The following is an 11,659-nucleotide window of genomic DNA, read 5'->3' on the forward strand; positions in this document are numbered from 1 at the left end:
CTCTTTGGTTTCCCAGAACAAATTATTTCAGCGCTGCCTGCTCCTAGGGGAAATATCTTCCCTTGAGGCATAAAAATTGCAAACAAACTCATTCCCAGCACAGAGTCTTCATTTCAGCCAGTTCTTTTAAAAGCTTCACATTCCTCATGGAATAGAAGACTACATGAATGCTATTTCCATAAAGTATATTTTGTGCATTTGGTCTTCAGTTTCGCCTTCCATTGCATATGTTGGGGCAATATCCAAGTGGGATGGGGAAATATCTACTTGAACTGCAATCCTATGCACACATACCTGGAAGTAAAACCTACTGAACTCAATAGTACTTACTTCTGAGGAGGCATGTATGGGATTGCACTGGTAGAAAGGGGTACTGTTGAAAAAGTCTCATTTGGTTCTAAATTAACTTTATATATAAAAAATTGGCCTGAGCCGTTAAAGCTGGGTTTCATCCTTTTAGGTACGGTTGCTTTACATCCTACCTGACTCAGTGTCAGTGCCATGGGCCAGGAGTCAGTTTCACCTGCCTGAAGGGGGAGAAGGGGGAGTGACTCCACCTGCAGCTGATCAGCCTTCAAGGACACAGAGAAAGCACTGATAACCTGCTGGCTTCAGCCTTCTTGAGCAGAGCTTCCAGCAGCAGTCAGATGCGGGTAACAACACTGGAAGTTCCTGGCCCTACCTTGCTGCTTCCTGCTTGTCTTAGGCCTTGACCCTTGACCCCATGAACATTGGATTTCCTGACCCCTGGACCATCTGACCACGTGGATTGCTGTTCACCTGAACTCCAGGCAAGTACAGTTGAACCTCCACATATATATCTATCCGGTTATGTAAACTTTGGGATATGTAAGAGGTAAACCCGGAAGTATATTTATGGGTTTTTGCCGCACGCACATGTGCAGAAGTGCTCTACTGCCATGCGTGCATGCACAGAAGCTGTCCCTCTGGTTGTGGAAACCTTGGGATCTGACCGAAGATCCAGAACGGAACCCGTCCACAACTGGAGGTACCACTGTACACCTCAGAGATTCTTCTGGTTGGCTGGCTTCCCACTCCACTGAGCTCTGCACATTGTTGCTCAGTAATGAGATTATGACAGTCAGGAGCTGGAGTCAGGAGCAGGTCAACAATAAAACACACAGTATCAGTGAAGTTAACTCTTTATTCAAGACACCTCATGCCTAGTGATCACAGCAATTTTTCCCAGTAGGTCTTGCCCCAGTGGGGCAGTTGCCAGGACTGAAGGTTCCGTCCTTCCCAGCACTCTCCATGACTGCTCCCCTTGGTCCTTTCCCAGCAACCTGAGGTTTCTTCGTCTTGTCCTTCTTTGCTCTGCACTCTTCATTCCTTGTCTGGTTCTGGTTCTGGGAGATCGGGGGGGGGGGGAGCTGGTTGCAGGAGGGGGAGACTCCCTGGCATCTTCCTGCCTGATCTCTGCCTCTTGATCTGCCCTTCTTTCCAGCCTCCACTCCTCTCTGCCTCGGATTCTGGACTGTTCTCTGGCACAGCCACTTCCTGCTCACTAAAACCCTGTTACCTCTTCAGTTTCTGACACCTCCTCCTCCCAGTCTTCTCCCGCTTCTCCCTCTGACCACTCATCACCATCCTACCACCAATCCCCTGTCTCTGAGTGTTCCCCACCACCTTACATGCCTTACTTTTTCCCTCTCAGGAGAAGAGGGGGTGTGACATCAGTAAGCCTACTCTATAAATTTAGAACTCCGTGGTCCTTAATCCCTTCAAATACTAACTGGCATTGTTAGGTTTGATAGCAAATTTCACACACATATACCCTTATGGTCCCCACAAGCACCCTTCTTGTGCTTCTACACTAAGTGGAAGATGGAGAGTGCACACATAACAGGCGGGGTGTAACTATGCCCTAGGACAGTAATGTGAACACCCCCTTAAAGAATAATCTGAGAGTAAAAGGGTAAGAAAGAGAGCAGGTTTCCCAAAGAAAATGGGACCTGGTTGGGTTTGAAAGCAGAATATATGAGAGAGTGGGGGTTTGGTTTTGCAAGAGAGAGAGAGAAGGGGGGTGGGCTAATAACTTTCCATATGTCTACAAGGAGGTGGTTTTTTTGTGGTTGAGATGAGGGCACCTGTTCAGCAACAGAAAGTGACAGAGGAGGAGGTGAGGCAGGGAGGAACAGTCACATGTAAAGGAAATCAGGTCTCTTTGGGGACCCCAAAAGCAAAAAGCAACCATTTTATGACTAAGATGGGGCTTTAATGATTAAAAGGAGAGCAAATGCTAAGAATCCCATTTTCCTGTCTTATCAAAGCTAGGATTAAGAGATTACAGTCTTAGTTAAGGTTTTGTCTCTTCCTGAGCTAACAAAAGGAAGGTAAAAATTAACAGCCAATGCAACCATGCCTGTTGGTTACTTTTCAGTTGGAGACTTACTGGTAATTTTCTCCCCCTCCCCCCAAGTAATTCCAAAAGGAAGCAGACAAAGCAAAAGAATTAGGCTGGAAACAAACAATGGGCATGCCACAGGGGTGTTTGCTTACCGTGTGGGCAACAGTAAGTGTTCTGCCTGGGTTTTGGTTATGCCTCATGCTTTTCCTAACCCTGCCTGTGGCTGCAATTTCAGCTGCCATGATCTGCACAGGCTATCTGTAGTAAGTTGATCTCATATGACACAACAGATACAGCCCTCCTGGATAAAGGTTCAGCATTCACCCAGGGATGAAAAGACTCTCTTGCTAAACAGCCAAGGGCCAGGAGTTGCAACGTAAGTCTTATCATGCCCAAGGTCCACACAGTTATTAACCTACATAGAAACTGTCTTCAGCTACATTCCAAACCACAGCACTGGTCTTTACTTTTTTTACATTTGTAATTCTATATAACTTTCTATATGGCACCAGCCCTGCCATTGGAGCCCTTTTCAGTAGGATAAAAGTGCCTAACAACAACAACAACAACAACAACAACAACAACAACAACAGTCGAGCCTGCTGAATCAGGCCAATGGCCTGCCTAGCCTAGCATCCTGTTCTCACAGTGGCTGACCAGTGTTGTAAATAAAAATAATGCCCTTTTCCCTTATGGGGTATCCAAGAGCCCATATAGAGTCCTTACATAGGTTCCCTATTGGTAGGAGAAAATAACAGAGGCCAACCAGAGAATATTGAGAAGCAAAGCAGCTAGTAAGCCTGATCTTTATTGATCTGTTGCAACAGGGTACTCCCTCACACGCAGGAGAGGAGGAGGACCCAGAAAGATGGTGTGCAAGAGCTTATAAAGACTTTTGAAATTCCCATTATCTAGATCAAGACCACCCCCAGAAACATTATGCATACATCACAGAAGGGGTGTAATCTAAGACCACCCCTCAGATACATCCCACCTACATCACAGAAATTTAAATGTTGTTTTTCTCTTGTCACAGTTTATCTCCTGTCTGGCAAGTTACTTGATTGGATTTCCCGGGGAGCCTGGCCATTCTTTTGTAGTGGTAAAATACTTATTTCCTGGGCCAGGTCACAGGCTCACACCTTATTCAAACAGACATATCCTTGAGACAGGATTTGTGAGGAAAGAGACAATGGGGAGACTTTTCCAGTTTGACCTTGCAGAGACAACATTTGGTCAGTTTGGGAATCAAAATGGTTCCAGGTTGGCTTTCCTGTGCTGATCTATGTACGTGTGGTTATGAATGTTGCCATATATCTAAGACCATAAAATTCCTATCACACCAGATACCTATAGGAAGCCTGCAAGCTGGACTTCAGTGTGTGACAAGTGCAGCACCACTCTCATGACCTGTGATTCCCATAAACTGGTATTCAGAAGTAAACTGTCTTTGACAGTGGAGGACGGTGATGATGATGATGATAATGATAATAATAATAATAATAATAATAATAATAATAATAATAATAATAAATAATAGCATAAACTCAAGTGTGTTGCCCTTATGAAACAACAATTGCATGCTGGTGCAGAGTTGTCTTCTGTGCAGTTGTATAGATATGCATACCTATATTTGCAGACTCATCCAAAAGGTGAAAAGGGCAATTATTCATTTACCAGGTAAATAAAGACAGGCAAACTGCCCTGTTTTCCCTGGCCAAATATAGTATGCAACTAGAAACAGATTAAAAGATGATTCAGCTAGGTATCATATTATTATTTTTTAACCGTCTCATGTGACTTTTTAAAAGAACAAACAGTCAACATGAAAAGTAGAATTTCTTTTTTTTTGGGGGGGGGGGGAGACAAAGCCAGGTGAGAAGAAGGAACAAATGCAGCTGCCTTCTACTGAGTCAGAGCACTGGTTTTCAGTACTGTGTGCCCTGTCTTCCACAGAGCCCCTTTCCTTTGTTCTCCTTACACCTCGCCTGGCTATTAATTTTAACACTTGGTGGATCCAGGGGTTCAGGAAGCTAGCCTGTCTTGATTAGATTTTAACACTTGCTTGATCCAGGGATTAGAGGGGTCTGGCACCTAGTCTGACAAACACACGCACCAAATTGATCCCCTCCCCCACACATTGCCAACTAGGTTCAGTCAGGTTTTGCAACAATAGCAAACCCTGCAAAGCCAGTTTGCTAGCAATGCAAATGAGGTATGTACAATTGACAAGCAGCAATCTTTTTAAAACAGCCTTCAGCTCTCTAGGAAAAGCAAACAATCATCTGTTTCCACCTTGGAATTAAAGACCAAGCATCAGGTTTACTGATGAGGAGCAGGAAATCATTTCCCTCTGTAGCAAAGGGGAGCTTATGGCAAAGGAGCATCCTAGCTCCAGTTTCCATACGGGTAGCATTTGAGCTATGTTGCCCTGTTGCAGTAAAAATAATCTTATGGCACCTTAAAGACTAACCATTCTTTATGACAGAAAGTCTCGCGGGTGCTATCCAGAGCACCTGATGAATGGACTACAGTCCACAGAAGCTATGCCAGTGTAATTTTTTATCCTATAAGGTGCTTAAGACTCTTTGTTGCTTCTTGCCCCAATTTCCAGATACTACTGTTTGTACCATGCTTTCTCTCCAAGGCTATGCTACTCACCTTCAGACATCATTGTAGTAAGTATATCTTAAGCAAGAGCTTATAAAACTTTCTCCCCATTGTTGCTTACTAGGCAACCTTTCCACACCTGATTTTGTCAGGAGGCAATATCATGTTTGGCACTTTTTCATACCTTCAGGGTTCACTTTAGCTAATGCTATGGTATTCCCAGCTTTAATTACTATATACTGGGAAATACACATTTGCATCAAACTGAAAGTACACTTGAGCTGCTTCTGGAAATCTAGCAGAATCAAGTAGAGGTTTAGCACTCATCTCTGTGTTAATTGCTTCGGGGGGGGGGAAACCATTTTCAGCCCCATTAACCTAGAAAAATTGCGGGACAAAATTTGGGGTGGTATCCTGGCATACTGTGTTTTCCCACCATTTCCATTGGCAACTCATGGGGGAACAGAAGCACACATGCGCATAAAGGGTGTGTAGTGGTTGGTGCCATGTCCAATGACATCCTCTGCTGTGTCACACGCCAGCCAGTGATGTGGATAGAACTGAGCATGACATGGGAGTACATCAATTTTAAAAAGCCACAATTCCACAACACAGCAGGTAAAGCAGTGTAAAAGGAACAGAAAGGGCAGAAGCACCAACATTGTAATCAGAAAAACTAATGCGATAACCCCCACATTGGAATGCATCCTATGTCAAAACAAAACTTATGTCTGGCTTCATTATTACAGAGGGAAACGTAACAGGAAAGGCTTGAATAATGGAAAAACGAGTAATCCCAAAAGATATCAGTTATACACTGATCATAGATAATTCCCAGTTCTATGCAGGTGCAGAACTTTTGGAGTCTTATATGATCCCCACTGTAATCTCAAAGGGGAGAAGCTGGCTATCGATGGCACTTGGAACATAATGTATAAGGTATTAGGCTTGTGTTGATCTGTTCCAGCTTTGTTTCAGACTCAGTTTTGGCACCACAACAGCCTTGGTCAACCTGATTGATGACCTCTCTTGGGAGACAGATGGTAGAAATGAAACCACCTTGGTTCCTTTTGACCTCTCAATGGCTTTGGGCACTATTGACCATGGTGTTCTTCTGGGGGAAGCGGGAGGTGGTTCTGCTCCTACCTGCATGGTTGCTACCAGAAATTAGCACGGGGAAATTGTTGCTTGGCTCCATGGCTTTTTCTGCAGGGATGAGAAATATCCATTTCCCTTAGATAAATAAAAAGTACAGTGGTGCCCCGCAAGACGAATGCCTCGCAAGACGAAAAACCCGCTAGACGAAAGGGTTTTCCATTTTTGAGTTGCTTCGCAAGATGATTTTCCCTATGGGCTTGCTTCGCAAGACGTTGCGATTTTTTTCCGCTCCCCCCCTTTTTCTAAGCCGCTAAGCCGCTAATAGTCTTTTAGCCGCTAAGCCACTAAGCCTTTAATAGCCGCTAAGCCGCTAAACCGCTAATAGCGCTAATCCGCTAATAGGGTTGCTTCGCAAGACGAAAAAACCGCTAGTCGAAGAGACTCGCGGAACGGATTATTTTCGTCTTGCGAGGCACCACTGTATATTGCATTCTTGTGCCAGAAAATATCTCAGTGTGTGTACCATGATCACAGCCTCTGAGGTACCCCCCCCCACACATGAACTCTATAACCGGGTTGTTGAAATTCAAATGCGACTTCAGCAAGAGGCAATCAGTAAAAAAAAATAAGCAAATATGCTTGAGGGACAGCTCAGTTGGAAAGGGCCACAGGAAACAAAATAGCTAGGCAGAGCTGAAGCGAGGAGCAAATTGAAGTCATGGTGTGCTGTTAGAGGACACCCACTGAAACATCACAAACTGGATACCCATAGTCCCACGTCCCACCTGAAAACCTACACTAAAGAGCTTCCACACTAGCAGTGGCGGCAGATGTGTTATTTTTTACTTTTGTAAACCGCTTTGTTTTCTAAAATCAAGCCCTTTGTGAATGTTATGAAATAAATAAATACTTGGCATACACCCTACCCTTAAAGCACATTCCCTCCCTCCCTCTAGAGAACCCTGGGAACTGTTTGTTGTTGTTGTTTTTGAGACTGCGGAGTGTTTAGCTCTGTGTGGAAGGTTAACTACAGTTCCGTGGGGGGAGGGGAGAGAAGGATGATGAGCTTTGAATGTGCTATGAATGATAGTCTGGTGTGTGGATTTTCCGTGGTAAGAGCAAATGCGGAATAAATGTAAAAAAAAAAGGAGTATAGGCTGGCATTTTAATGAAGGTGTTGTTGTTGTTGTGGACTCTACAATAACCGCAGCAACTTTGCTTGCATGAGCAGCACGCAGCTTTCTGAAAACGATTTCCATCTGCAATGGTGCGATTTATTGTAGCTCTTTTCGGCCATCGTTACTGCTCCAACCTTGACTTTCCAGGAAGAGCCGTGAGTAATGCTCGTCCCCGCACCCCGCGCGCACACCCCTCCCCTCCGGCGGCGAGAAGACGGCAGGGCTCAGGTCCTCGCGAAAGGTTAGCAAGCGCAGGATTGATCCCCACTCTGAAAACCAGCAAAGGACTCGAGGCAAGCAGGGAGACACGACAAAGTTAGTGGCACGCATGAAACCCGATCTATTCATCTCACAACCAAATCAATACTTGATGGGAATTCCAGGATATCACATCCAAACCCCGCCAAGCGCAGTCCACTTTCGGTAAAGCCCTCTCTCCCCGCCTCCTCCGCCCACCTTCCACTTTCCAGCAGTGACGTCTCGGCGTACACGCAGCACCGAGGGCTGCGAGGCTCCGCCCGGCCTCTTCCTCTTCTGGCTCACTGCAGCTGCCGGGTCCTAGGGAGCATCGGCTTCTCGCTGCGCTTGGCATCAGCAAGGGCACAGGCCGGCTCTGCAACGCCCTGGCGGGAGGACGGACACTCCACCCGCCTGCAAGCGGTGCAACCGCGCTGGAGAGAGCGGGCCAAGCCGAAACGCAGAGGCGAGAAAACAAAACGAAAAGGACGCGCGTTTCTGCACGTGTCGTGCAGCTGAGGCGAAGTCTATGGAACATAGGTGGAAAAAACGAGGGAGAGAGGAGACTAGCTCCCGTTTGCTGTCCTAGAAAAGATGTGGATTACTCAGGTTTAGCATCTCCGCCTATGGATGACCAGACCAGGGCTTTCTGCAGAGCGGCCTTCGTCAAGCTGGCGCCCTTCAGATGATGTTGAACTTAAGCTCCTATTAGTACCAGCCAACGTGGCATGTGGCCTGGAACAATTTGAGTTGGGGTCGATTAAATGTCCGAAGGGCACCAGAATCTGGGAGGCCGATTTCGACAGAGCTGTAGGATTCCTAAGCTTGGCCCAAGGCCTGAGGTGGGAGAACAGGGTGGAGGTGTATACTTCTAAACCCGAGTACTGCATTCTGCACACCTTCGGGTAGTGATAAAGCGGGATATCGAATCCAAACTCTTCTTATACCACAAGCATTGCTGTCTTCCTTTTCTGCTTGGTAAAATGCTCTTGCACTACACAAACTCACACACCCCTTTTGCATCTGTTGAGTTTCTGCCAGTGCCAGTAGGTGTCATTTGCAGGAAAAAAGGAGGAAATCTTACAGAACACTGCTAAACAATTCCCCTGCCGCTCAATTTTGCCCTTCCCTTGTCTAGAAGATCTACCCTGTCCAAACATCTCTCTATGTGTTCTTACTTTACAGTGAAGATGTTAGACAACACCTGAAGAAGAGTCTTCCCTGTTGTTTGATGATGAGCTGGGAACCAGGGACCAAATTCAACCTTGTAGCTCAAATGAAAACTGTCCCCTGCTCTGGGTCCATACAGTTGGCTTCTTGTTGTTGTTTGACATAGAGATGGGAGCTGGCAATTTTTAGTTCTCATCAACTCTGGTGCCATAATGTTTTATGGCAAGACTGAGTCAATCCTTGCCTCCCCCTTTGTCTGTGGCTTATTTCCCCCTGCTGACCAACTCATTATCTCTTGAGACCCGCTGCAGGACAGAAAAGCAGAACACAAATAGCAATAATATATAAATACACAAAAACATTGACTGATTTGTGCAATCCATGCTATTCTGCCATTCGGTTACATATTTGGTTGTATATGTGCCAGCTAAACTGGGTTTAGTTCAGGGTATCCAGTATAAGATTTATCACTTCAGAAAGGATGCCATGGTATGTATTATTTCATAAATTTCCTATAGTATTCACTGATGCTTGAACTACCTACATGGGAATGTTAATCTTCATTTTCCATTTTGCTTTTGAGTGCCTTCTTCAGGCAGTGATAGATGAATGCATATTTGTACATACTATCTCTTATCCCATTATAACTTCAGATTGTTTTATCTAATCTCTTTGGGAACTTTCAGCTTTAAGCAATCCTAACCCCATTTAACTCGGAGTGAGCCCCATTGAAGTCAGTAGGACTTACTTCTGAGTAGAAATGGTTAGGAACATGCTGTTAGCCAGTTATTTTGCTACTTAAAATCTCTTATCCTTCATATTTGTTGAAGGGTCTCCATCTGCGAAGATGCCCCCCCTCCACTTGTATTTCAGGTCACATTTTTACATTATTGCACACACTGGATGCATGTGGATTGTGGCTAATGCTATGTGTACTTGGCTTCAAACACCACTGGAGCTGGAGTAAATGGTAATATATACACAGCCTCCGTTTATAGGATGAGAAAATCACTAGAAGTTCATTTTGAGTCAGTTAACCTCTAGGGTTGTTTATTCTATATCAGCTTTCTAGGTTTTTTTTGTCACTCAAACAATGACTGATTGTAGAAAAATTCTATTAACTACACTGGGTCCGGCATCATTAGATAATTTCTCAAGATATACACTGATAAAGCCTCCTCTTTAAACCATCTGTTTAAGAAAGTGGTGTTGTGTAACAATTGCACAAACATGCTCACTATTTAAAATGTGCAAGCTGTTAGTAATAAAGGCAGAAGAGCTGTTAGGGTATGACTCTCAGCCAGGGGGAATGGGGATCCTGCTCTGCTGGGTGTTAGTGGGCAGAGGTTTAGGTTTTCAACTTTGAAGGAGGTAGGTTAGGGGGAGGTCCTAGGAGCAGAATGACAGACTTGAACAAATGCTGCTCCTTTGGTGGAAGCCAGACCTTCATAGGATGTGAATGCTCCCTTCAACAGCAGCATAGCTAGCCGCTTGGGCGCTCAGGGTGGTACAGGTTTGTTGCTTTTTCAAGCAGTGCAGAGTCTGCCCACCGCATCTCCCTCAACTGCAGAGTGGCTGAGGGGGAGGCCTGCCCACACTGCTGTTTCGGGCAGCATGGAGCCTGCAGGTGCCTGAGCCACCCCATTACTCCCAGGAAAGATGCATGGCTTTGGTGCAGTTAATGCCACCCCCTGCAGTGTGGCCCCCACTCCACTAGCTACTACTCTGCCCTCCATCTAGGTGCAGATTGTAGACCAGATCCAGATGCTTTGGGGAGAAACTGATTTTCTGGATCCATTTCAATCGGGGTTTAGGCTGGTTTTGGCACAGAAACTGCTTTGGTCGCCCTGTAAGATGACCTCTGTCGAGAGAGAGACAAGGGAAACATGTCTCTGTTAATTCTTCTCGACCGCTCAACGGCTTTCGATACCATCAACCATGCTATCCTTCTGGAGTGACTGTCCGAACTAGGGGTGGGTGGCACCGCTTTGCAGTGGTTCCAGTCCTGCTTGGATGGTTCTTCCCAGAGCCTGTTGCCTGGGGAATGCTTTTCAGTCCTGTGGAACCTTCAATGTGGGGTTCTGCAGGGTTCAGTCCTATCCCGTATGTTGTTTAACATCTACACAAAACCACTGGGTGAGGTTATCATCCAGAGGTTTGGAGTACATCAGCTGATGACACTCAGCTCTGTTTCTCCTTTACATCTGCAGTTGAGGCAGTGGAAGTGTTTTGCCTCTGTAATGGACTGGATGAGAGCCAACAAACTGAAACTCAATCCAGATGAGACGGAGGCACTGTTGGTGGGTGGTTCCCTAGACCAGATGGGTGGGAGATCCCTGCTGTTGATGGGGTTGCACTTCCTCTGAAGGAGCAGGCTCATAGCTTGGGGGTACTCCTGGATCCTCTGCTGTTGCTTGAGGTTCATGTGGCCTCAGTGGCTCAGCTACGCCCTATCTGGACACGGATAGCCTAACTACTGTTGTCTATGCTCTGGTAAGCTCAAGGTTAGATTGCCGCAGTGTGTTATACATAGGGCTGCCTCTGAAGACAGTTCGGAAACTTCAGCTGGTGCAGAATTCAGCAGCCAGGTTGCTCACCAGAGCACTTTGAGCATATTACACTGATCCTGGTCCGACTGCACTGGCTACCAATTAGTTTCTGGGCCCAATTCAAAGTGTTGGTTTTGACCTGTGAAGCCTTAGGACGGCAATACTTCAAGGACCGCCTCTTTCCTTATGAACCTACTCTGAGATCATCTTCTGGGGCCCTTCTTCGTGTGCCTCCTCCTGGAGAGGTTCGGAGGGTGGCAGCACGAGAAAGGGACTCCAGCAACAGCCACCCCCACCCCCCGCTTGCAGAACAATACGTCACTTTAAAAAAACACCACGCACGCACACAAGGGGCTGGCCAGACCGAAAACGTAGCGAAGGCTGAGGAAACTTCAGTGCGCCTGCGCTGGGCAACCCCCCGGCGCTTGCGCACTGGCTCGGCGCAGCTG

General features: G+C 46.1%; 1 long non-coding RNA gene across 1 annotated transcript; it reads left to right on the top strand.

Moving 5' to 3' along the window:
• The first annotated feature begins 4,962 nt into the window (after positions 1–4,962).
• On the top strand, positions 4,963–8,799 carry LOC144327783 (uncharacterized). The gene is made up of 2 exons (XR_013392905.1): positions 4,963–5,046; positions 8,677–8,799. It is a non-coding gene; the product is annotated as an uncharacterized LOC144327783 (long non-coding RNA).
• The last annotated feature ends 2,860 nt before the right edge of the window (positions 8,800–11,659 follow it).

This window comes from Podarcis muralis, chromosome 5, assembly GCF_964188315.1.
Source record: "Podarcis muralis chromosome 5, rPodMur119.hap1.1, whole genome shotgun sequence".
NCBI lineage: Eukaryota > Metazoa > Chordata > Lepidosauria > Squamata > Lacertidae > Podarcis > Podarcis muralis.